Source organism: Diceros bicornis, chromosome 25 (assembly GCF_020826845.1).
Source record: "Diceros bicornis minor isolate mBicDic1 chromosome 25, mDicBic1.mat.cur, whole genome shotgun sequence".
In the NCBI taxonomy this organism is placed as follows: Eukaryota; Metazoa; Chordata; class Mammalia; order Perissodactyla; family Rhinocerotidae; genus Diceros; species Diceros bicornis.
The window spans coordinates 47433469-47458578 of NC_080764.1; the positions used below are offsets into that span (position 1 = coordinate 47433469).

The window sequence follows — 25110 nt, forward strand, 5'->3', positions numbered from 1 at the left end:
TGATATGAGTGTTGCTACCCCAGCTTTCTTTTCATTGCCATTTGTGTGGAGTGTCTTTTTCCATCCCTTCGCTTTCAGTTTTTGAGTGTCTTTAGGTCTGAAGTGTGTCTTTTGTATGCAGCATATATACGGGTCTTGTTTTTTAATCCAATCGGCCACCCTATGTCTTTTAATTGGAGCATTTAGTCCATTGACGTTTAAAGTAGCTATTGATAAGTATGTACTTACTGCCATTTTTAACTTTTTTTACTCAGTGTTTTAGTAGTTCTTATCTGTTCCTTTCTTTTTCCCTTGCTCCCTTCCCTTGTGGTTTGATGGCCTTCTTTGGTATTACGTTTGGGTTCCTTTCTCTTAGTTTTTTGCATATTTATTATAGGTTTCTGGTTTGTGATTACCTTGCGGTCCATATAAAGTAACCTACGTATATCACAGTCTATATTAAGTTGATGGTCTCTTTAGTTTGACCTCTGTCTGAAAGCTCTACTCTTTAACTCCCCTCCACCCATATTTTATGTTTTGGATATCATATCTAACCTCTTTTTTGTGCATTTGTATCCATTAACCTCTTATCATGGAAATAGATAATTTTTCCTGTTTGTGGTCTTCTCTTTTCCCCTTAAATAAGTCCCTTTAGCATTTCTTGTAGTACTGGTTTCTTGGTGACACTCTACTTTAATTTTTGCTTGTCTGAGAAAGTCTTTATCTCTCCTTCCATTTTGAATGATAACCTTCCTGGGTAGAGTATTCTTGGCTGTAGGTCTTTTCCTTTAAGCACTTTAAATATATCATGCCACTCTCCTCTAGCCTGTAAGGGTTATGCTGAGAACTCAGCTGATAGCCTTATGAGGTTTTCCTTGTATATAACTTGTCTTTCTCTTGCGGCTTTTAGGATTCTCTCTTTATCTTTAATTCTGGACATTTTAATTATGATGTGTCTTGGTGTGGGCCTCTTTGGGTTTATCTTGTTTGGTGCTCTCTGTGCTTCCTGTACCTGGATGTCTGCTTCCTTCCTTAGGTTAGGAAAGTTTTCAGCTATTATTTCTTCGAATAGATTCTCTGCCCCTTTGTCTCGCTCTTCTCCTTCTGGGACACCTATAATATGGATGTTAGTGTGCTTGATGTTGTCCCAGAGGTCCCTTAGACTGTCCTCACTCTCTTTTTTTTTGTGAGGAAGACCAGCCCTGAGCTAACATCTATTGCCAACCCTCCACATTTTTTTTCCTTTTTCTCCCCAAAGCCCCAGTAGATAGTTGTATGTCGTAGTTGCACGTCCTGCTAGTTGCTGTATGTGGGATGCCACCTCAGCATGGCTGGACAAGTGGTGCATCGGTGCATGCCCAGGATCTGAACCCAGGCTGCCAGTAGCGGAGCACATGCACTTAACTGCTAAGCCATGAGGCCGGCCCTTGTCCTCACTCTTTTTAATTCTTTTTTTTTTACCTGTTCAGCTTGGCTGATTTCTTTCTAGTCTTTCATCCAGCTCGCAGATCTGTTCTTCTGTATCCTCTACTGTGCTTTCAAGTCCCTCTGGTTAATTTTTCATTTCCAGTATTGTATTCTTCATTTCTGAGTGGTTCTTTTTTATATCTTCCATTTCTTTGTTGACGTTCTCACTGAGTTCATCCATTTTTCTCCCAAGATCAGTGAGCATCCTTATGACTCTTTGTTTGAACTCTCTGTCAGGTAGGATACTCATTTCTATTTCACTTAGTTCCTTTTCTAGGGTTTTGTCCTATTCCCTTACTTGGAAGATATTCCTTTGCCTCCTCATTTTGCCTCTTTCCCTATGCTTGTGTCTATGTATTCGGTAGGTCACCTACATCTCCTGCTCTTGCAGAGGTGACCTAATATGAGTGATGCCTTATGAGGCCCAGCAGTGTTCTTCCCTCAGTTCTGAATATTCCAGGAGTGACTCCTATATGGGCTACGTGTCCTTCTGTCGTGGCATGGTTGCTGTCCCTGTAGGTGCCCAGGGAGGCTGAGCTATGCCCCTGGCCAGCTATTGTAATGCTCAGCTGCTTCTGGTTATTGTGGGCCCTTCAGTCTCTTTATCAGCTATGGAGAGCCCCAGCACAGTTGGCTGCAAGTCCTAATACCACATTTGTGTTGCAGTATATCTTTTAAGTGAGTAGGCCCCCAGCATGGCAGGTTGTTAGGCTCACGGGCTTACAATTTCTATAAGGCTCCAGCCTTTAGGTCTCTTGTCAGCTCTCTGAAGATTGCAGCTGCATGGGGCTGACCTCAGGCATGCAGCACCCAATTGCTTCAGGCTTTGGAAAGTGGGGCCAACCCCCTATGTGGGTCTTTGAGAAGCACAAGTCTTCTGCAGCTGACAAGCCCCACTGCCCACAGGACCACACACACAGTCAATGCAGTCCTGCCCCTTGTGCGCACCCCAACCTCCTGAAGTGGACCCAGTGTCTCCAAGGCGGGAGCCCCACACTCTCCACCTGCTCCTTGCACACGCCCCACCCCACACAGGTGGACCCACTCACCAGGCTGCAGAGAATCCAGGCAGCTCACTTAGCAGGCCCACAAGTTGCCCAAGGGCTTGTTGTTGGGTGGGGCCAGTCCCTAGGGTGGGCTGCCTGCCCTGGCTGAGCTGCATTAAATCGGTGCTCTAATAGGTGTGGCAGACCCTGGGCTAGCAGGCCCCAGGGAGAACTCCAATGGTGTCTGTCAGCGTTGGTGTCAGCACACCCACACCAGGCCACAACAATGGCCTCCGCCTATGTCCCAGTCCCTGGAGAGGTCTCACCTCTCACTGAGATACTAGGTGAATCTCTTTTCACCAAAGGACTATGCACCTTTCTTTTTGGCAATTTTAGGTTGCTTTCTGCAATGGCTGAGTTTGTGTGTGGGCCCTTTAAGAGCCGGTTTTAATTTCTCTGTTAACCCGCTTTTCTGGGGGTACTCCCCAATGTTTCAGTAGCAAGCAAAGTCAGATATTATGCCACTCGTCTCGATTGTGCTGGGTCCAAAAAAATGCCTACAGCAGGAGCACTCCCTGGCTCAGGGCCCTGCTCCTCCAGGGAAGGCTGCGTACCTTTTGGGCTGCTCCCAGGCGGCCATGAGGCACTGCAGCTTGTGAAGGTGGCGTTTTTTTCTCTCCAGAAGGGAATTTCCGTCTCTTCCACCTCAATTAGGATTGTCATTTGTTGCCGGAGTTCCTCTTATCCAGTTTTCAGTTCTCTCTCAGGGGTAATTTTTCCACGAGTAGTTGTAAATTGGCTGTGTCCGCGGGAGGAGGTGAGTTCAGAGTCTGCCTACGCCACTACCTTGACTTCCAGATGCCTGTACGTCTCTTTATGGTCTTCTTCTTACTTTCTGTTTCAATACTTAGCTACTAACTGTACTAAAAGCAGAGAGTCTGATGCCACCCTATGACCTGGTGCTGGATGCACTGAAGGACACCGGGAGAAGCTGAGGTGACCCGACCAAGCCAAGGAAGATGGAGGGGAGAAAATATTTAACTCGACTTGTTTGTCTATATAATAAAGAGAATCATAATGAAATCATAATGAAAAACACCCGGAAAATTAGTAAAGTATAATGGTGTTGAAAACTAAGCCTTAAAATTATTCTTTCTTATCCATTTTAGCAAATAACCCATTTTAATGTATTTTTCCAGTTTTATTGATATAATTGACTTATATAACCCATTTTTAATACATATAGAATACATATAGCCCAACTTAATATATAAAAATGGGCTATTAAGTAAGTTCAGTCTCCAATCTCCTGAAATGCAGTAATCTCTCAGGCAAGCTGTAGAATTTCACACCTAAAGATGCTGGTGCTTCCCCAACACTGGCACCATCCACTCAGCCTGCCTGTCTGCTGACGCTTGAGCCCAGGTTCTCACCTCCCTCTGTGCTGCCTTCCCACCAGCTCAGAACCTGCTGTCTCCATGTAATGCTCCCCCTGGCTGCCATGCAGCAGCCCTCTGTGGCCAGTACAGCTATAAAGTGCAGTGCCTGTACACAGCAATGCCACAGGACTGATCTCCCAGAAACACAGGCAGGGTTACAAAGGTCTCTAAAGATTCCCTCTAGCTGTTATCTAGTCAGGCCTACTCTGACCCAGCTCTTCTGTCCCCAACCAGAACTCAGCTCCTAAACTTGCAGACTTTGGCTATGTGGGTCTTCAGTGATTCCATGCCTGACCCCCACCTGAACTGATAACCTAGATTCATTTATTCATTCAACCAATGTTTGCTAACACCTCTGTGTGCTAGGGATTCTTCTAAGATACAGCAAAGGAGGAAAAAAACCCCAAATATTCCAGACTTCCCCAGACTCTTGCTGTAATGGATCTTCCCCCTCTAGTGGGCCTTGGATTCTGCATTGATCTCTTCTTGCAGTATTTTCAATTTGTGCTCTGCCTTTTGACTGATCTTTCAGTCTTGGAATGGTTTTCTGTACATCTATCCACAAACAGAAATTTCCTGCAAGTGTTCCTATGTTTTGACCTCCTGACCTTTCAGATCTGCTTGGACTCCAAATCCTGGCTTCCTTTGGAGTGTTCTAACCAGGTATATACGTGTCATGGGTTAACAGACACCGAGGATAACAGACAATGAGGACTGGAGGGGACTGTGTAATCTATCACCCTCACCCTAAACAGAAGAAACAAACTGAGAGAGCCCAAGTGCCATCTTCCAGGGCACCTGGCGAGTGAGGGACAGAGCTTAGGCTGAGCCCAAGGTCTTCTGACACCAGAGTCCGAATTCAGGATCCAGCTGGTTAGGGTTACCTTAGCAAGTGGGACTGACTCCTCCTGATTCCCCAACCCAGTCATTAATATTTCTTGGGATTTTTTTTTTTTTTTTTTTTACAAATGAGTGTCATCGGCTCATATGGATTATTGTTGAGATGCTTTAAATCATAAGCAAACTCACTACTTTGCAAGTTAGTGTTTGATATTTTAAAAGTAAACACTTACAAGTGTAAATTACAGCTACATAGTGCCCACACCTACATCCCTCCCTGATGCTTGTATAGCACTCCAGACATGAAGGAGGCTGGTCTCACACATGCGGCTCACACATCTTACCCACTGTACCCACCACGTCCCTTCCCTCCTTGATGCTTGTACAGCACTCCAGATGTGAAGGAGGCTGCTCTCACACATGAGTCTCACACGTCTTACCCACTGTGCCCACCACATCCCTCCCTGATGCCTGTACAGCACTCCAGACGTAAGGAGGCTGGTCTCACACGAGTCTCACACGTCTTACCCACTGTGCCCACCACGTTCCTCCCTGATGCCTGTACAGCACTCCAGACGTAAGGAGGCTGGTCTCACACGAGTCTCACACGTCTTATCCATTGTGCCCACCACGTCCCTCCCTGATGCTTGTACAGCACTCCAGATGTGAAGGAGGCTGCTCTTATAAATGAGTCTCAGACATGTCCTACCCACTGTGACCCAAGCTTTCCCCTTTTACCATAGCCTGTATTTCTCCCCAAATCCTGTGTTAAGGATGTCTTCAAAAATGCATCCAAGTTCTGAATAACATAAGTGTTCATGAACTCCAAATAGGCAAAACAGGCAATTTATATTTTAAACAAATTTGCCAGTTCAACACTCCATGCACCCACCCAATGACCCCTTTTAGGCACTAAACAAGTAGATTAAAAGAAAATTCCTTTGTTACTAGATCAATTTCCCTAACTTTCCTTTCAGCATTCATCTGTGTCCTTCTTGACAGTAGGTTGAATGTTCAGAGCAAAGCACCAGCCCTGCTGTGCCATTAGAAAGCTCTTCCCGTGCCCCAGGCTCGGCGGCATTCAGGACGTCAGTCATCTCATCCAGCTGGGATGGACGAGAAGAATGGCTCTTCTGCATTTCACTAGGGTATAACTTACAACCTTGAACTGGCCTGGTTCTGTGCTCAGTCAACCCCTTTCATTGTGTGAGCCCGTGCTGTCCGCTACGGCTGGCTTATAAGCTCATTTGAAGTCAATATTATTTATATTTATATCCCTCTCCCCCAGAGCACTTAGTGTGGTGCTTTCTATCAAAAGGTGCTTAATGCTCATTTGTAAAATAAAATGAAAAACATGACGAGCTATGTGAAGGCTGGAGAATTCAAGGGTGGCCAACTCAGGAGGAACATTCTCTCTTCAGCACACACTGTCTCTCAGCTCTCTGGTACCTCTGTGGCTCAGCTCAAGACTGGAGTGCAAGGAGGACGCTCACGGTACAGAAAAGCAGTGCGGTGCATCCATCTTGAGAGCGTGTGCCTAGTCTTGGCTCTAACCACTTGCTAGTTATGTGACTTGAGCAAGTTTCCCAACCTCCTAGTTTCCCCCTCAGTCCAGTGGATGGGATAAAGTAGTACCTACCTCATTGGCTTGTTGTGGGCCCGCAGGCCTCCTTGCTGACCCTCTCCCTCGAGGCCTCTCCCCAGACAGCTGAATGGTTAGCTCCCTCACTTCATTCGGCCTCTATGGAAATCTCACCTTATCACTGAGGTCCTGGCCTGATAACTGAGCTTCTCTTTTCTTCACAGCACTTATAACCACCCCACATGTTACATGTTTATTTGATTATATATTATCCTGCCTCACCTCTCCAAAATGGAACCTCCCTTACAGAAGGGACTTTGTTTAGTTCTCTGACTTGTCTTCTGCACTTAGAATGGAGCCTGGCACGTAGAAAGTGCTTAATAAATATTCTTTGAATGGGTGTGCTGGAAGGTTCGATGAGTTAATTTACATTAAATGCCTTGGTATTCACGTTCAATACATGTTAGTCATTATGTTAACTATTATTACTCCTCAGCACACGTGGGGATTCTTTCAGATGCCCAAGATGGAGACCTGGAGACTAACGTGGTGCTCACCCTAGCAGTGGTGGTCATCTTACTTAGGGAGAAATGCCTTGATGATCAGGTACATGCTGCGGACGTTGAGACTCATTGAGAAGTCCCAGTCTTTCTCCTCACAGTCCAGGATGGTGCCATGATGGACAAACCTGGAAGAGTGAGTAAACATTGGGGAAAATTATCATTCAAAGATATTTCTATTCCATTTCCTCATCATTTTTTTTATTGTCATTTGTTGACTTAGACCACTGTCCCTTCTCTAACCAAGACTTTTTAACAATTCAAACATAGTATCACTTGGTACATTAGGTAAGTAAGTGTCTCAACAACTTAAGCTAAAAAAATTTGTTATTGGAAACCAGGATCCTTCTTTTAAAAGAAGAAGGCAAGAGGCCAGCCCGGTGGCATAGTGGTTAAGTTCACCTGCTCCACTTTGGTGGCCCAGGGTTTACAGGTTGAAATCCTGGGCATGGACTGATGCACTGCTTATCAAGCCATGCTGTGGCGGCGTCACACATATAAAATAAGAGGAAGATTGGCAGCATATGTTAGCTCAGGGCCAATCTTCCTCAAAAAATGAAACAAAAAATGAAACAAAACAAAAAGGCAAGAGTTTGGAGCCACTAAACATAAGAAGCTCTATACCAAAAGCACAGGAAACATCAACACCATTAAAAACAAACAAATGAGGACACCTGCCCTATTTGACTCCTATTTCAAGAGCTACAGTGCCCGCAGGTGGCACAGATTTAGCATTCTCGAGAGAAATCAAAGTTGCAGGAAAAACAAGTATCTCACCTTCTCAGGGCAACAAAGTAATGTTGCTACTGTACAGTTCTGGCAAATTGAGCAAACACAGCAGAACAAAACAAAATTCTTAAAATAGCCTTCAGCTTTTCCAAGTCATGTTTCCTCAAGGAAGCCTTCTAAACAATGGAGTCCTAATTGATTTCACTGTCTCCTGGACCAAAAGTATGTAATTACTTATAAAACATTGCTGGTTGTAATTCCCATGTACCACTGTACCTCCAGTTCATTCGAATGACAGTGAGAACCACATGCTATATTTCTATATCTCTTACTTTGCTGGAAATTTAATAGATACTCCACAACTAATTTTGCTAGTTGATTTTTTCATGGCTCTGGGTATATTCTCATATGAGAGATGAGCAAGTTATTTATCAAACAGATCATCATAAATCATTGCTTTAATTTAATTTCCATACATTGTAACACATGATAAACTAGGGATAGACCCAGATGTTTTTCATCCTGAAACATGGTTAGGAAGAGTCATAAAAATATATTAGAAGGCTCTAGGAGTTTTCTATCAATGCTGCAGGATGAATGTAACACCACGTAAGAAAAATGGAACGTCAGACTGTGTCTAGTTAGTTCTGTGAGAGCCTCACCTGTCCTCGTCTCCAGTGTCACACCTGAGAAGGGAGTGAGTACTAGCACTCCCTGTTCCCACAAGCCGCTCCCCGCGAGCCGCTCCAGCTCCAGCCTCTCGCCCTCCGTGTGTAAATCAGCAAGTTGGGTACCGCCCTATTAAGTTCAATTAAGCCATTCTCTTTGTGCTGTATACAAAGGGACAGAATGAAACTTCTTCGGCTGGGAGTAATTGTCTCAATAACAAACACAGTGCTTGGGAGGTGTAAAGGACTTGCCAAATGTTGGGCCAAAAAATTTGGAACATTTGCATTTCAATAAACTGTGTACTTGGCTTCTGGTAGATATACTTTGCTTTAAAGACACTCCTGGAAAACAGTTTTTCACTTTGTTTTATAAGTCCTAGTTGAACATCAGCGACAAGTGCACGGGTGTGAGACTGTTCCCAGCCTCGGGAAGATCCATAGCTTTGGACTGGTACCAGTTGTCTTGAGGATCCTTAATTGCCTTTAGGCCCCAAGCCCATGTCAATTCCATGGCTGTCCTACTTGCTGAATCTTGCAATAAAAATTCTGCCCAAAATCCAGCTGTATTTCCTAAGGAATATATTAGGGTTCACAATGAATAATTTCGCCATATTATCAAATTCTTTTAATAAAAGACATAGAAAACTTTCTGTAAGGAGAGTGAAATTAAAAAGTTATGAATCACCCAGCAACATTAAAGAGAATGTCAAATCTCTCAATTTCACTGGTAAACTGATCAATTTGTTTCTTCTTTGTGACATCAAGGACTCAAGTTTGAATACCTGAAAAATAAAACAAGGAACACTATTTACTTATACCCATAAAAAATGTTTAGCCTTGAAGAGGTAGTTTCTGAAGTATGAAGACTGGAGTGTCTGTCCATTTAGGCTTCACAGGATTGTTGACCACTGGTAGGGTCTTAAGAATCTCATTAATAAAAATCTTACAGTCCTCCCCATCTTGACCTCCCAATAACACACCTCTCTCTCTCTCCCCCTCTCTACTCTCTAAATTGAATAATAAGGGTCTTTTCTGAGAAAGGACTTCACAGTGAGGCATGAATGATCTATGTCAGAAGCATCCCCGTGAGCCAGCAGGAGTAACTGGGAGCAGGCATACTGTAGCCCACTCCTCCCCAGAGGTGGAGGCCCTGCCACAGGAACCCTGACTCCTGTCTGAGCAAGGGGTGGGGAAGGGCAGGGCAGCAAGACTGGAGGCTGTTTCTATTTGTGCGCTTCACCCTCATGTCAATTCCATTATTTATCAGAAATGACTTTGCTGATCAAGGGTATCATCACTTATTTCTGGACTAAATTGCAAGGAGCAGAAATGAGGGGCCAGGAAAAGGGATGAAACACTTGAAGGCTAGACATGAGAGACCCGGCATGGGGTCTGAGAGACACTCTGTACCAGTTACTAAATAATCCCAAACATTCTCTAATGAAAAACACAGTCATTATTTTTATGTTTTTTGAAATATATGATTTATTTTATTATTCTCTCATAGATACAGAAAGAATAGATAATAAACAAAGAAAAGAGAGAAGGTTTCAGAAAGACTTCCCTCCCTTAGTGCTTTTCCAGTACAACAGCTTTCCTCTGACTTGGAAAGTCACTGACTTGATACACAGCTCAATAATTTGGGTAATCTCTTAGGGTTTCTGATCATATGTGACTTTAGGGCTGAGCCATCCCTAATATGGTAGCCACCACCCACATGTGGCTGTTGAGCACTTGAAATGCAGCTAGTCAGAATGGAAACGTGCTGTAAGCATAAAATACACATGAATGTCAAAGATTTAATATGAAAAAAGAATGTAAAATATTCCATTAATAATGTTTTTCTGTGAGGAAGATCAGCCCTGAGCTAACATCCATGCCAATCCTCCTCTTTTTTTTTGCTGAGGAAGACCAGCCTTGAGCCAACATCTACGCCCATCTTCCTCCGCTTTACATGGGACGCTGCCACAGCATGGCCTGACAGGCGGTGCGTCGGTGCGCACCCGGGATCTCAACCCAGGCCGCCAGCAGCAGAACGCGCGCACTTAACCGCTAAGCCATGGGGCCGGCCCCCATTCATAATTTTTTGTATTGAGTATGTTAAAATGATAATATTTTAGATCTATTGAGATAAATAAGATATAGTACTAAAATTAATTTTCACCTGTTTCTTTTTACTTTTTAAATGTAGCCACTAGAAAATTTGAATCAGAAAAAAAACTTCTCAAAGGCAAGATGGCGGCATAAGCAGACTCTGAACTCACCTCCTCCCGCGGACACAGCCAATTTACAACTACTCATGGGACAATTACCCCTGAGAGAGAACTGAAAACTGGATAAGAGGAACTCCTGCAACAAACAACAATCCTAATTGAGGTGGAAGAGGCAGAAACTCCCTTCTGGAGAGGAAAAACACCGCCTTCACCAGCCGCCAGCTTCACAACCACCCAGGAGCAGCCCAAAGGTACACAGCTCTCCCTGGAGGAGCGGGGCCCTGAGCCGTGGAGCGCCCCCGCTGTAGGCACTTTGTGGACCCAGCACAATCGAGACGAGTGGCATAATATCTGACTTTGCCTGCTACTAAAACATTGGGGAGTAGCCCCAGAAAAGCTGGTTCGCAAAGAAATTAAAACCGGCTCTTAAAGGGCCCATGTGCAAACTCACCCATTTCAGAAAGCAACCTAAAATCCCCAGAAAGAAAGGTGCACAGTGCTTTGGTGAAAAGATACCCACCTGATAGGCCCTGAGTGCATCTCCGTGAGAGGTGAGACCTCTTCAGGGACTAGGACATTGGCAGCGGCCACTGTTGTGGCCTGGTGTGGGCATGCTGACACAGACGCTATTGGAGTTCTCTCTGGAGCCTGCTAGTGCAGGTCTGCCCCACCCACTAGAGCACCAATTTAATCCAGCTCAGCCAGGGCAGGCAGCCCACCCTAGAGACTGGCCCCACCCAACAACAAGCCCTCAGGCAACTTGTTGGCCTGCATAGATTGGTGACTGGATCCTCTGCAGCCTGGCAACTGAGCCCACTTCAGAGGGGCAGGGCATGTACAAGGAGCGGGTGTAGAGTGTGGGGCGGTGGTGGAGTGTGTGGGGCTCCCGCCATGGAGAGACTAGGTCCACTTCAGGAGGTCGGGGCACGCACACGGGGCAGGACTGTGTTGACTGTGTGTGTAGACCTATGGGCGACAGGGCTTGTCAGCTGCAGAAGACTTGTGCTTCTCAAAGACCCACATAGGGGGTTGGTCCCACCTTCCAAAGCCTGAAACAATTGGGTACTCCCGTGCTTGAGGCCAGCCCCATGCAGCTGCAATCCTCAGAGAGCTGACAAGAGACCTAAAGGCTGGAGGCTTATAGCAATTGAAGCCCCTGAGCCTAAAAACCTGCCATGCTGGGGGCCTACTCAATTAAAAGAAATACTGCAACACAAATGTGGTATAAGAAGTTGCAGCCAACTGTGTTGGGGCTCCCCACACCTGATAAAGAGACTGAAGGGCCCACAACAACTACAAGCAGCTGAGCATTACAACAGCTGGCCAGGAGCATAACTCAGCCTCCCTGGGCGCCTAAAGGGAGAGTAAACAGGCCACAACAGAAGGACACACATAGCCCACATAGGGGTCACCCCTGGAACATTGAGAACTGAGGGAAGCAAACTGCAGGCCTCCTAAGGCATCACTTATATAAGGTCACCTATCCAAGAGCAGGAGACGTAGCTGATCTACCTAATACGCAGACACAAGCACAGGGAAAGAGGCAAAATGAGGAGGCAAAGGAATACATTCCAAGTAAGGGAACAGGACAAAACCCCAGAAAAAGAACTAAGTGAAACAGAAATGAGCAACCTACCCAACAGAGAGTTCAAACAAAGAGTGTTAAGGATGCTCACTGATCTGGGGAGAAGAACAGATGAACTCAGTGAGAATGTCAACAAAGAAATGGAAGATATAAAAAAGAACCAATCAGAAATGAAGAATACAATACTGGAAATGAAAAATTCACTAGAGGGACTCAAAAGCAGAGTAGAGGATACAGAAGAACGGATCTGCGAGCCGGATGAAAGACCAGAAGAAATTACCCAAGATGAACAGGTAAAAGAGAAAAGAATTAAAAAGACTGGGGACAGTATAAGGGACCTCTGGGACAACATCAAGTGCACTAACAACCGTGTTATAGGTGTCCCGGAAGGAGAAGAGTGAGACAAAGCGGTAGAGAATCTATTTCAAGAAATAATAGATGAAAACTTACCTAACCTAAGGAAGGAAACAGACATCCAGGTACAGGAAGCACAAAGAGCACCAAACAAGATAAACCCAAAGAGGCCCACACCAAGACACATCATAATCAAAATGTCCAGAATTAAAGAAAAAGAGAGAATCCTAAAAGCCGCAAGAGAAAGACATGTTACATACAAAGAAGACCCCATAAGGCTATCAGCTGACTTCTCAGCAGAAACCTTACAGGCTAGAGGAGAGTGGCACGATATATTTAAAGTGCTAAAAGGAAAAAACTTACAGCCAAGAATACTCTACCCAGCAAGATTATCATTCAAAATGGAAGGAGAGATCAAAAATTTCCCAGACAAGCAAAAATTAAAGGAGTTTGTCACCAAGAAACCAGTCCTATAAGAAATGTTAAAGGGACTGATTTAAGGGGAAAAGAGAAGACCACAAATAGGAAAAATTATCTATTTCCATGATAAGAGGGTAATGGTTACAAATGCACACAAAATACGTTAGATATGATATCAAAAACATAAAATGAGGGAGGAGGGGAGTTAAAAAGTAGAGCTTTCAGACAGTAAGTACATACTTATTAATAGCTACTTTAAACGTCAAAGGACTAAATGCTCCAATTAAAAGGCATAGGGTAGCTGACTGGATAAAAAAACAAGACCCATATATATGCTGCATACAAGAGACACACTTCAGAACTAAAGACACTCACAAACTGAAAGTGAAGGGATGGAAAGAGATACTCAACGCAAATGGTAATGAAAAGAAAGCTGGGGTAGCAGTACTCATATCCGACAAAATAGACTTTAAAACAAAAACTGTAAAAAGAGACAAAGAAGGGCATTACATAATGATCAAGGGAACAATCCAACAAGAGGATATAACACTTGTAAATATCTACGCACCCAATGTAGGAGCACCTAAATATATAAAGCAATTATTAACAGACACAAAAACACAAATAGACAGTAACACAATAATAGTAGGGGACTTTAACACTCCACTCACACCAATGGATATATCATCGAAACAGAAGATCAATAAGGAAACATTGGCCTTAAATGATACACTAGAACAGATGGACCTAGTAGATATATACAGAGCATTCCATCCAAAAACTAAAGAATACACGTTTTTTTCAAATGCACATAGAACATTCTCCAGGATTGATCACATATTAGGCCACAAAACAAGTCTCCATAAATTTAAGAAGACTGAAATAATAGCAAGCATCTTTTCTGACCACAACGGCATGAAACTAGAAATCAACTATAGGAAGAAAATCAGAAAAGCCACAAATACGTGGAGATTAAACAAAATGATACTGAACAACAACTGGATCAACGAAGAAATCAAAAAATACCTGGAGACAAATGAAAATGAAAATACAACATGCCAGAATTTATGAGATACAGCAAAAGCAGTTCTAAGAGGGAAGTTTATAGCAATACAGGCCTATCTCAACAAACAAGAAAAAACTCAAATAAACAATCTAACAATGCACCTAAAGAAACTGGAAAAAGAAGAACAAACAGAGACCAAAATCAGTAGAAGAAGGGAAATAATAAAAATCAGAGCAGAAATAAATGAAATAGAGACTAAAAAAACAATAGAAAAAATTAATAAAACCAAGAGCTGGTTCTTTGAAAAGATCAACAAAATTGACAAATCTTTAGCTAGACTCACCAAGAAAAAAAGAGAGAAGGCACAAATAAGTAAAATCAGAAATGAAAGAGGAGAAATTAAAACAGACACCTCAGAAATACAAAAGATTATAAGAGAATACCATGAAAAGCTATATGCCAACTAATTCGACAATCTGGAAGAAATGGATAAATTCTTAGATTCATACAACCTTCTAAAACTGGATCAAGAAGAAGTAGAGAATTTGAATAGACCAATCAACAGTAAGGAGATCGAAACAGTCATCAAAAACCTCCCCAAAAATAAAAGTCCAGGACCAGACGGCTTCCCTGGTGAATTCTACCAAACATTCAAAGAAGACTTAATACCTATCCTTCTCAAACTCTTCAAAAAAATTGAGGAGGGGGGGAAGCTCCCTAACTCATTCTATGAAGCTGACATTACCCTGATACAAAAACCAGACAAGGACAACACAAAAAAAGAAAATTACAGGCCAATATCACTGATGAACACTGATGCAAAAATGCTCAGCAAAATACTAACAAATTGCATACAACAATACGTTAAAAAGATTATACACCATGATCAAGTGGCTTTATTCCAGGGATGCAGGGATGGTTCAACATTTGCAAATCAATCAACGTAATATACCACATTAATAAAAAGAAGAATAAAAATCACATGATCATCTCAATAGATGCACAGAAAGCATTTGACAAGATACAGCATCCATTTATGATAAAAACTCTGAATAAAATGGGGATAGAAGGAAGGTACCTCAACATAATAAATGCCATACATGACAAACCCACAGCTAATATCATCCTCAATGGTGAAAAACTGAAAGCTACCCCTCTAAGAATAGGAACCAGACAAGGATGCCCACTGTCACCACTCCTATTTAACATAGTACTGGAAGTCCTAGCCAGAGCAATCAGGCAAGAAAAAGAAATAAAAGGGATCCAAATTGGAAAGGAAGAAGTGAAACTGTCACTATTTGCAGATGACATGATTTTACATATAGAAAACCCTAAAGAATCCACCAGAAAACTTTTAGAAGTACTAAATGAATATGGTAAAGTTGCAGGATACAAAATCAACATACAAAAATCAGTTGCATTTTTATACACTAACAATGAAGTAACAGAAAGAGAAATTAAGAATATAATCCCATTTACAATTGCAACAAAAAGAATAAAATACCTAGGAATAAACTTAACCAAAGAGGTGAAAGATCTGTACACTGAAAACTATAAAACACTGCAGAAAGAAATTGAAAAAGACACAAAGAAATGGAAAGATATTCCATGCTCTTGGATTGGAAGAATTAACATAGTTAAGATGTCCATACTTCCTAAAGCAACCTGTAGATCCAATGCAATCCCTATCAAAGTTCCAACATTTTTCACAGAAATAGAACAAAGAATCCTAAAATTTATATGGAACAACAAAAGACCCTGAATAGCTAAAGGAATCCTGAGAAAAAAGAACAAAGCTGGAGGTATCACACTCCCTGATTTCAAAATATACTACAAAGCTATAGTAACCAAAACAGCATGGTACTGGCACAAAAACAGACACACAGATCAATGGAATAGAATCGAAAGCCCAGAAATAAACCCACACATCTATGGACAGCTAATCTTTGACAAAGGAGTCAAGAACATACAATGGAGAAAAGAAAGTCTCTTCAACAAATGGTGTTGGGAAAACTGGATAGCCATATGCAAAAAAATGAAAGTAGACCCTTACCTTACACCATACACAAAAATTAACTCCAAATGGATTAAAGACTTGAATGTAAGACCTGAAACTATGAAACTTCTAGAAGAAAACATAGGCAGTACGCTCTTCGACATCGGTCTTAGCAACATATTTTCAAGCACCATGTCTGACTGGGCAAAAGAAACAACAGAAAAAATAAACAAATGGAACTACATCACACTAAAAAGCTTCTGTACAGCAAAGGAAACCATCAACAAAACAAAAAGACAACCTAACAATTGGGAGAAGATATTTGCAAACCATACATCTGATAAGGGATTAATCTCCAAAATATATAAAGAACACATGTATCTCAACAACAAAAAAACTAACAACCCAATTAAAAAATGGGCAAAAGACCTGAACAGACATTTCTCCAAAGAAGATATACAGATGGCCAACAGGCACATGAAGATGTTCAACATCATTAACTATCAGGGAAATGCAAATCAAACCTACAATGAGATATCACCTCATGCCCGTCAGAATGGCTATAATTAACAAGACAGGAAACAACATGTGTTGGAGAGGATGTGGAGAGAAGGGAACTCTCATACACTGCTGGTGGGAGTGCAAACTGGTGCAGCCACTATGGTAAACAGTATGGAGATTCCTCAAAAATCAAGGCTAAAACTACCATATGATCCAGCTATTCCACTGCTGGGTATTTATCCAAAGAACGTGAAAACACCAATGCGTAAAGATACACGCACCCCTGTGTTCCTTGCAGCGTTATTCACAATAGCCAAGACTTGGAAGCAACCTAAGTGCCCATCAAGGGACGAATGGATAAAGCAGATGTGGTATATATACACAATGGAATACTACTCAGCCATAAGAAACGATGAAATCCAGCCATTTGTGACAACATGGATGGACATTGAGGGTATTAGGCAATACCCTGACTTACGCAATAAGTCAGAGGGAGAAGGTCAAATACCGTATGATTTCCTTCATTAAGTAGTAGATAATAACAACAATAAACAAACACATAGAGACAGAGTTTGGATTGGTGGTTACCAGAGGGGAAGGGGGGAGGGAGGAGGGCGAAAGGGATAATTTGGCACATGTGTGTGGTGATGGGTTGTAATTAGTATTTGGGTGGTGAACACAATGTAATCTATGCAAAAATAGAAGTATAATGATGTACACCTGAAATTTACACAATGTTATAAACCAATGTTACTGCAATAAACAAAAAATTAAAAAAAAAAAAAAAAAGAAAATTTAAACCACACATGTGGCTCACATCATTTTTCTACCGGACAGCACTGCCCTGAGATGAGGGGCACAGCACGGAGAGTTGTCATCAGAAGTTATATTTGTAATTAGGTAGTGAATCCTTCAACATGTTGGATAAATAAAAAAAATTTAAGTATACCTCTTAAAATTTTGTTTATATATTTAAGTATACAGAGTTTTGTCTCTACGATCACAGAATATAGATTTGATATCAAAGAATCAGGCTCTAAAAAGAAGGCTGGTGGAGCAGAGCAGCTAAGAAATTTCCTTTCAGCATGTGAGCATGGTTTTTTTTGTGAGGAAGATCAGCCCTGAGCTAACACCGATGCCAATCATCCTCTTTTTTGCTGAGAAAGATTGGCCCTGGGCTAACATCTGTGCCAATCTTCCTCTACTTTCTATGGGACGCCGCCTCAGCATGGCTTGATAAGCAGTGCGTCGGGGCACGCCCGGGATCCGAACCCGCGAACCCCAGGCTGTGGAAGCGGAGGGAGAGAACTTAACCGCTGCGCCACCGGGCCAGCCCAGCACTGTTTTTTATAATACCTCGTGGACTCAAGATGCTGAGTTGCTTACGCGGGTACTTTTCCAGTTCCTGAAGTGTGGACTCATTGACATCTGTGGCTATGACTCTGGCACCTTCTCTTGCAAAAGCCTGGTAGACACAACGCACAAATAAACCCTTTGTTGACTTGGTCAAGCTGCTCTCATGAATGGAAAGTCATTTAGCCTTTTGTCTCTTTACCTTATTTCCATTGCTGTTTTTCTTATAAAATGGGTGGAATTTCAAACTATCTAGTCTCACCCTTCCATTATTATTTTTATCGTTAATTAGAACAACGTGACATACATCATGCTTGTCATCTGACTTTGTCCCTTTAATATCAAATAAAATAGTGTTTTAAAGAAAGTAGGATTCTGTTATTAACATCTCTCAAAATACTACTATTCTGTGATTTGATAGCCTGTATTCCATTTATGAGCAGGTGACTAAACTCCAAATAATGAGAAAAATGGGTTATTTCAACACTTTTCCTCCTAAAGTACACTAGTGTTTTCATAAATGTCAAACCATATCCTACCACTATATTTAAGGAGCATTATTAGCTCAGGTGAGGAATATAATGTGCAAGAAGTTGTTATAATTAGAAGGTAAAGGTAACCTGACAGTCTTATCATTCTGGAGTCCTAAATCTGAACTTACATGATTTCAGAAAGCTATGCGCTGCTGTAGGGCCCCAGCAGTAAATTTATTACGGTGAAGAGAAACTGAGGCAGAGAACTAAGTTTCACAAAGTCAAAAGTTATGAGATTATAATAAACACATGAGGTGTGCCCTCTTTCATCTGCCTGATGAGCAGCAACTTTTATTTTTGTAACTTAAGACAACAGAAGCACAAAAGCCAATAACAAAAGAAGTAGAGCAGAATTAAATAACTGTGGGATCTGTCCGCATAATTCAACACCTCAACAGTTAGTGAGCAAACAAGAGATAAGAACTTACTAAGGCAGCTGCCCTGCTGATCCCCTGAGCAGCTGTCAGGGCGATGACCTTCCCATTAAGTCAACCCATAATGGAACCTGCGGTTTGAACTACAGACACGTGTGTTTAATGGCTACACTGTAGCACATGGACCTGCACAGGAACATCTAGAACATCTAGAACCAACGGGTCAATGTACTCCTTTAAGAACTTGGAGACAGCACCATCTGAATTCTCCAGGAATGCTCACTCTAGACACCAGCTTTGTACTCAAGACCATTTGGCACAACCCACTGAAGTGACACCTGGTAACAGACATTGGACTTGACCCACCTTTCGGTTTCTTCAGAACCCATAGAAGACAGCCTCTGATGCTGATCCAGCAGGGGTAGAGTCCTCCCCTCCCCACCACGCTCCTCCCTACTGGCCCCGCACCACTGCTGTGGCATGGACATGTCCTCCCTGCTTTCTCGCCTGTAAACTTCTGTTGGGGTTTGCACCATCAAACATGTATGGTTTTTCCTCGTCCCCTGGAAAGATTTCACCATTGGCCTCACAGAGTCACTGAACAAAAGAGCTGGAAAATCAAATCATGTCCAATACCCCCATTTTACAGATGAGGACACTGATCTGGCCTGCACAAGGTCAGAGAGGCAGTCAACGGCAAAGCCAGAACTAAACTCAGGTCCCCTGACTCTTTTGCTATGTGAACATTCCTCCCCATAACACTGCTGATCCTCTTCTCAAGTTTAAGCATGCAGTAGTAACACTTTAACAGACACAATCAGTAAGTTTTGAAAGGGAGGACTGAGAAACTCTGACACGGGAAATACGATGTGCATCACGTTTGACCAGTGCTGACTGTAGACTGCAGGGTGACAGAAATGGCTAGTGATGAGGTTGGGGGTGGTGAGGAGTCAAATGATGATCAGATGAGATTGTCTTCAAGGAACCAGGTTCCTTCTCTTACCCTGCTGTCCTTATTGTGTGCCTGTCACCTCACACCAAGTCACAAAATGGCTGCTATGTCCCAAGGCATCATATCCGCATTCCAGGCACACACACAGAAAAAGGGAAAGCGCAAAAGCCAAAGGTCTTTCTATCCAAGAAGGAAGCCCTCCTCATAAATTCCATAAATTTCATTGGCCAACGCTAGCAGTAAAGGAGGCTAGGAATTTGAGAGTTCTGTTTTCCACTGCTTATAAGGTGAAAGGCAGGGGAAAGTGAGTGGGTGGGTGTTGCGGAAGCCCCGGCACAGCGCACGCACCAACAGGCTACACACACCCCCTGCTCAGTTACCTGCCTGACAAGGAACGGGCAGCCAGTCTTGCCCGGAGGGCTCCCCGATCCAGTCCCTTCTTTCTGAACTGCTCTCTGCCCTCTTCAGCCAGACTTCTTCCCGCGCCCCGCGAGCGCTGTCCTCTGAGGCCCCCGCCCGGCTCCGCCAGCTGAGCGGGGTCACTCCGCGGCGGGGACGCCGGGACTCCGGGCGGGCGCAGACGGGCCCGCAGGACGACCGGGCGGGGCGGGGCGGGGCGCGGCTGCCGCGGCGTAGACGAGGCCGGGGCGAGGCGGGGCTGCAGTGAGCGCGCGGCGAGGACGGTGAGGGGCGGGGCCGGGGCTGGCGCCCGCGCGCTCACTGCAGACAGCCCCGCCAGGACCTCGCATCGCCTCCTGCCCGCGGGCCCCGGAGACCCCGTGGACGGCGGGTGGCGCCTGCCCTCCAGGCCCCGACCCCCCGGCGGACCCGAGGCCGCGTTCCCGGCCCCGCCGGCGCGCGCGGACAGGAAGCGGGGCGGCCATGGGGGCGCCTGGCTGAGCCCCGCAGGCCGGTCCCCGCGGGGCCCCGCGCTCCCTCGGCGCTCCGGCCGGCCCTTCCGGCCTCCCCGGCCGCTCGTCTCCGCCCCAGCGCCGCCCTCCGCGCCCACGGCCGAGCCCCCGAGTGGGCTGCCGGAGGTCTCCGCCGCGGCCGCCACGTTCACGGTTTCCCCTTCTCACAGGAGCTGCACCTTAAACACGGGGGGAGCTGAGCTGTCGTCAGTATAGACTCCGGAAAGGAGGGGCGGCCCGTCATCTGCCCCCGGCCTGGGCGCGGCGGCGACGCGCTGTCCCCCGGCGCCTGTGACGCCGAGCGCGGAGCCCGGAGCAGCCCGCGCGGGACGCCGCGCCCGTCTGCCGCCCTGCCTGTCTGGGCCGGGTTCTGGAGCCGAAGCCTTACCGTGAGATAAACTGCGCTGCCACACTAAAACGGAGTTTGGGGGATAATGAGTGCAAATGTCCTGAAATGGTAAAACAAGGCCACTCTCAGTAAATCCAATGTGAAAAGCTCACATGATGGCTTTCTTACTCTAAACACGGCAATCGAAATGTTAATTTTTGATTAGCAGAGACACAGAGCATTTTCAGGAACTCGAGCTCCACGAGCCAGGAAGAAAAATGTTCACTTAAGACACTGTAAAATCCTCTCTTCTTTGGCTATTTTGAAAAACCTACTAATATACCAGAGTTCCAAACGTTGAAAACGCATCCTTATCCTGATCTAACCGCTAAGATCAATCCTGAAATAAGTAACGTGCAGAACAAAGCAACATGGAAAAATTAAACCTCTCCTTTTCCCAGTCCACTTAAAGTTTCAATTTAAAAATATCAGGAAATCTTACTTTAGAGCAGCAGGTGGATGGCGCGCGCCAGGTCAGTGTGGGAGAAACAAAGGGAGACCTGAGTGCAGACAAGTCAGGTGCTTGATAGTGCTTGCTGGGATCTGTAGTTCAGGTTCCTTCCGAATTTCCTGAGCTTTTAGGAAAGGATTTGCACGTTGGTATACTTAATGTGTGTACCTGCTGCCGTCTAGTGGAACTCAGGTAGAACTAACATGGAGTAAAAGGTGAAAAACGGAAAAGCCCCTCACAGTGTAGGTAGGACCGGAGATCATTCCCTTGGCTTTGCCCCCCCTCTCAGTCCGTTGCATTTGGTTGTGTCTACTACGTGCTGTTCGGGGGTGGTCAAGATTGAATGAGTCAGAGAGCACATGTGGAAGATGGCAGAGCCACAAAACGGAAGGAGCCCAGGTCATTGAAGACACTGGAGCCTTCCCTCGTGGCCCTTGACCAAGATTGTTGAGGGAGGGAAGTACAAGTTCTCTGTGTTTAAGGTATAGTTATGGTTCTCTTGTGACCCAGTCTGTTCTAGCACTAATACACATTCAGTGGCAGAATGCAGGCGTCCTGACTGCACTGCTGGGCGGCACCGGGGAGCATGTTGAGCTTCAGTGGGAGTGTGGAGGCTTGAAAGGGAAGAACATGTTGGGGAAGAGCAAAAGCCACGTTTGGGTGAAGAGAACAGAGATAGAAGATGGAAAAGAAAGGACTAGGTCGTGGGAGCCCTCTACGCTAGGCGTAGTACCTGGGACTTGATCAGGCAGGTAACTGAGCAGAGGGAGTGTGTAGGTTGTTTGTACACATGCTATTTAAGTGGGTTCACTCAATAGCCACCCCACTCACGCTCCCCTGCCTTTTACACTATAAGGGTGATAAATAAATGACAAACAATGGGCTGTATTGGAGTACATGAGGAAGCCATTTGGTGTAAAACTAATTCAGCCTGAACTTGTTTTTCCAAAAGGGCCTGATGTGGCCTGTAGAGTATGCCTTGTGTATCTGCTTTAAGCATTTACTATGTCCCAAAGACAAGAATGATGCCCCTAAAAGTGGGGATGCAACCTTCCCCATATCAGCATTTCCTTCAGGATAAGCATCTCTCCCTAAACTAAGGATTCATTACTGACCTTCTGTGCTCACCTGTGACCACTCACCTTGTGACCACCAACTTGCTGTGTTCACTGACCTGCTGTGCCAGCAAAGCAATCTCGTGACTGTGGTAACAGAGATATTCCTGGCATATGCGATGTATGCTCTTTGTTCCAAGACGGTATATAACCACTCTGTACACCCCACTTCTTTGGTGCCTTCCCTTCCTCAGGGAAGGAAGGCCCTGGACAATAGTCCTCAGATCTGGCTCATAATAAACTTACCCTAATTTTGATTTATAGATTGATTATGGATTATTTGTGTCGACAAGGGGTGGAAAACAAGACTTTCAAATTCCTAGCCTTTGCTGCTATGGGCCAATGAAATGTAGGCTGGAATTTCTGAGGAGGGCTGCCTTCTTGGATAGAAAGGGCTTTGGCTTTTGCTCCTTCCCTCTTTTTTTTTTTTTTTTTTTTTGGCCTGGAATGTGGATCTGATGCCTTGGGACATAGCAGCCATTTTGTGACTTGGTGTCAGGTCAGAGGCACAGATTACAGACAGTAGGGAAGGAAAGGAACCTGGTTCCTTGAAGACAGGCTTAAGACAAAAGCCCTAGACTAACCCCTCTCGACTTCTTATGTGAGAAAAGTGAACTTAGGTCACTTTCAGGTTTTCCGTTCTTGGAGCTAAGTGTGTCATAATAGTCACAGTGGTTAAGAACAGACTGTGGAGTCAGGTGAGTCCCACGTCTTTCCCTCACTAGCTGAGTGCGTAAGTTACTTAGCTGTCCACACCTCAGTGTCTCCTCTGTACAGTGAAGGGAACCCGGCACCTGCTCAGGGTGCTGAGGAGGAAGGACTCGGCGTGGAAACCAGCAACGCAGTGTCTGTTACATCCGTGCTGAATAATGTGAATGGTGGCTCCTCAGCCTTTTGGCTAAGATCAAGTGTAATGATGGGAATGATTATGAGAAGTTCAAGTACAGTGAGTGGCAGAAATCTCCCTGAGTTTGTAAAGCCCTGACCTGGTTTCTGGTGTGTCCACGTAAGGTCTGTGGTAAACCTCGCCCTCACTGCCCCACCGTAGCTTCTAATCTGGGTCTAGTGACTGTAATCACACCCTGCTGTGCTCCTTGCTTTACGAACACCCCCTTTCCTTTGACTTTTGAGGACTTTTAATAGACTTTTTATGAATATGAGAGTTCCCTGATCAAGGCCACTCAGGTGCCTCTTTCTTGATGCAGCTGTTTCAGCCTCCCTTCGTTTGCAGATCTTCGACAATTATGCTTTACTCTACGACAGCCTACGTCACGTGGTGTTGCAACTATGTGCTCACCCCTCTTGTATAGTCAGTGGACTAGATTCGTTCAGGGCTAGGGACCATATCTTTTTCGCCCTTACATTCTGATCAGCTCATATTAAAAGCAAGAGTTATCTGTTTTCCAGCCACAACATGAGTTCCACAAAGTCAGTGCCTTTCGGCGCCTACAGCAGTGATCAGCACATAGCAGATGGCCGTTAAATATTTGCTGAGTATGAAGGGCAGGCTCTCAACAAGTTTCCTGATTATAATTCTGCCAGGCTCTCAAGAAAATGTTTCTTATGAACAATAACATATTTTGTCTTCTCTGGTCCTGACTTTACTTTTCAGATTTTAGTGTTGTCTGACCATATTATTGCTTTTAACATTCTTGCAAGTTTCCATTGCTGATTTTCATCATTGTTCCTTCACAGTCATTCATCATGATATTGAAACTCAGATCATAAGAGTTAAGCAACATTCTGAGGGAGACATCTGCAAGATGGAGTACAAAGTCTCAGCTCTCTTTCCCCCACAGAGACACCGACTTAACAGCAACATATGGACCAAAACACCTTTGTGAGAACTTCAGAAGCCAGTCAACAAGTTGCAGTACCCTAGATGAGGGCAAAGCTCAGAACATCCACCCTGAAACGAGTGAGAAGAGCCCTTCCACTTTACCCGCGACCACCCTTCCCCAAAGTGAGCACAGCTCAGCCCCTGCTCATGGTTTCTCCATCGTGGGGAGCAGGGGAAAGAGAAGAGAGGAAAATTCATCCAGGGTTCTGTCTTTTGGAGGGCTGCCCAAGGGAATGGTTTCTGTCTCACCTGACCTGAGTACTGATGGAACTGGCATGGTCTGGCATCAGAGGGCCTGCAGTGCTCCAGACAGAGGCTGGTGTGGTGTGGCTTGCCACCATCAGAAGGTGCCCAACTCACAGCTTCATCCTCAGGAGAGAGGAAGGAGAGTAGAGCATGTGTCTTGTGTGCAAGCTTTTTGGAGGGCTGCCATGGAGACTGGTTTCTATCTCACCTGATTTGGGGTGCTGATGGGGAGCCGACATAATTTGGATGCCTGGGGGCCAATGAGAACAAAGGAGAGGGGGGTCGCTTTCTGCTGCACCACCAAAGAACTGCAGTACTGCAGACAGACACCAGAGGGAACAAGAGATTATGAGCGCCTGAAAAAGAAACTGGCAAACTTCTCTAATTGGCAAATTACACACACAAGCCTAGAGAAGTCACCCCCCCCCCAAAAGATTGCAGAGGCCCCCACAATCTATAACTGGGCTGATTGATGAAGGTCTTCCCCTGTGTTATGTAGCCTGCAAAGACTGGAAAAGGTGGCTGTTTTTTCAAATGCATAAAACTCAGGAAAAAGTCAAAAGGCACACAAGGAAACAGAGAAACATGGGCCAATCAAAGGAACAAACTAAATCTCCAGAAA

The 25110-nt window shown here is 44.5% G+C and overlaps 1 protein-coding gene across 6 annotated transcripts in view; it reads right to left on the bottom strand.

The window, feature by feature from the left end:
* Positions 1-20078, bottom strand: part of LOC131421878 (sodium/hydrogen exchanger 9B2) — an 83508-nt gene extending 63430 nt beyond the window's left edge. For all 6 annotated transcript variants that reach the window (XM_058568784.1, XM_058568783.1, XM_058568780.1 and 3 more), the window contains exons 1-5: positions 19918-20078; positions 18640-18728; positions 17712-17790; positions 8245-9032; positions 6851-6981 (exon numbers count right to left, since the gene is read on the bottom strand). The gene's annotated coding sequence lies outside the window, so the exon portion shown is untranslated. The remainder of the gene's footprint in view (positions 1-6850; positions 6982-8244; positions 9033-17711; positions 17791-18639; positions 18729-19917) is intronic.
* Positions 20079-25110: the final 5032 nt, after the last annotated feature.